Source organism: Hyaena hyaena, unplaced genomic scaffold (assembly GCF_003009895.1).
Source record: "Hyaena hyaena isolate Hyena2069 unplaced genomic scaffold, ASM300989v1 scaffold_114, whole genome shotgun sequence".
Classification (NCBI taxonomy): Eukaryota; Metazoa; Chordata; class Mammalia; order Carnivora; family Hyaenidae; genus Hyaena; species Hyaena hyaena.
Window position 1 is genome coordinate 3,215,152 of NW_024080746.1, and position 2,013 is coordinate 3,217,164.

Genomic DNA, 2,013 nt, shown 5'->3' on the forward strand with positions numbered 1-2,013 from the left:
TTTTATTACCTCTTTGGTTTTGCTTACTTAGGATTTAATTTCCTTTTCCTTTACTAGTTTCCTAAAATGAAAGTAGATTGTTGATTTTAGATCTTCTTTCTTTTTTTAATGTTTATTTATTTTGAGAGAGAGAGAGAAAGAGAGAGAGAGAGGGAGGGGCAGAGCAAGAGGGGGAGAGAGAGATAGAATTACAAGCAAGCCCCACACTGTCAACACAGAGACCAACATGAGGCTTGATCTCATGAACAGTGAGATAATGACCTGAGCTCTTGGGACTGATGTGTGTTCTGCTGTTATTAGATGAGGTAATCTTTAGAAGAATTATAAAAATTTTAGTTAGTACTGCAATTATTAGAGCTTGGAGTTGAGGCTGCCGGCTGGACAATGAAATCACAAGTGTAGGTAGTATGCCACATGACAGGCATAAAAAGCCTAACAGGAAAAAAGCCTAACTCTAAAGAAATAAATCAGGGGGGCCTGAGTGACTCAGTTGGCGAAGCATCTAACTCTTGATTTCCACTCAGGTCATGATCTGACCATTCCTGAGATTGAGCCTTGCATTGGGCTCTATGCTGAGAGCAGAGACCATGCTTGGGATTCTCTCTCCTCTCTCTGCCCCACCCCCACTCTGGTCTCTCTCTCTCTCTCTCTCTCTCTCTCTCTCTCTCAAAGTAAATAAAAATAGAAATTTTTTTAAAAAAAGGAAATAAAGTATGTTATTCACTGCCAAGGACCAGTAAGTGGGGGATGGGTTGACTATTGGAGATAAGAGGGATTTTGTTGTGATGATGGAAATAGTCTACACATTGATTGAGATAGTGGTTATTTGGCTGTATAGATTTAGGTAGAACTTCATCATCTACACTATAAAAATGATGCATTTTACTCTGCAAATTTTCATCACTACATGTGATTTATAAAATAATGCATGGTGTGATTGTGTCTCAGTATTATACCCCAAGTAATGCTAGCTTTAAAAAGTATATTCAACATGAAGAGAATTCATTATAGAAAGAAGTGTTTTAGAAATGCTGGATTTGAAGTAAACAAAAAATGAGGTTTAATCTCAGCTTTGCTTTTCAACTATATGATCTCAGATGAGTCATTTCACCTCCCTCAGAGATCTCAGTTGTTAAAGGAAACATATCTATGCCCTCTAACTCCCTTAAGAACACCATTAAACAGTATTTAAAAATATCAAGGAGGAAACAGCAGCACAGCAAATGTCCATCAAACTTAAATACGGCATGTTGTTAATTATATTCAATACCTTCTCATCTTGGATAAGAATGTTAAAAACTCATGCTTGCTTCAGCAGCACATATACTAAAATTGGAATGATACGTGGAAGATTAGCATGACCCCAGTGCAAAGATGACACACAAATTCATGAAGCATTAAAAAAAAAAAAAAAGAATACTAAAAACTCCAGTGAGATAGCCTTTAAATTTGTAATGGGCTCCCATATAAAAGAAAAGCCTCCCTTTTTTGTTTGTTTCAATTAGTTAGATTGAAGATATAAAATGGAATATTACTGGTTAATTAAGAAGAATTTCTGAAGAGTAATGAAATAAGGCCTTATATTCTCTCACCGTTCTTTCATTCAGGACATATAAGCTACCTGCCTAGCACCCAACTTAATCCTATTATATAAGTACCTGATCTATGTATTGTTTAAATAGGAGGAGATTCTTGGATTTTCCTGTCACTGAATGTTTCCACTTCAGAAACCAATTTAGCCAGATTCTTACTCTTTTGTCCCTCCCACAACCACGGTGATATCATGTAGACCAACCTTGTATATAGACCTGCAACAATGCTTTCCAAGTTCCCTTGGTTTCTGCTAATTATCCAATCTTTTGTTGATTCCCGGTGCCATAAATATTCTTCCACCAAACTTTTTTCCTTTTATTTTATCCTGGTAAGTGTTAGTTTATGTTGCCTACAGTAATAACCTTGCTATATACTATAGTAAACAAGTGTTATTGGCATCAAGGAGATTATTATTTTGGT

At 36.0% G+C, this 2,013-nt stretch overlaps 1 non-coding gene across 1 annotated transcript; it reads left to right on the forward strand.

The window, feature by feature from the left end:
* Nucleotides 1-1,306: 1,306 nt before the first annotated feature.
* On the forward strand, nucleotides 1,307-1,409 carry LOC120234718. Its single transcript, XR_005529182.1, has one exon. It is a non-coding gene; the product is annotated as a U6 spliceosomal RNA (small nuclear RNA).
* The last annotated feature ends 604 nt before the right edge of the window (nucleotides 1,410-2,013 follow it).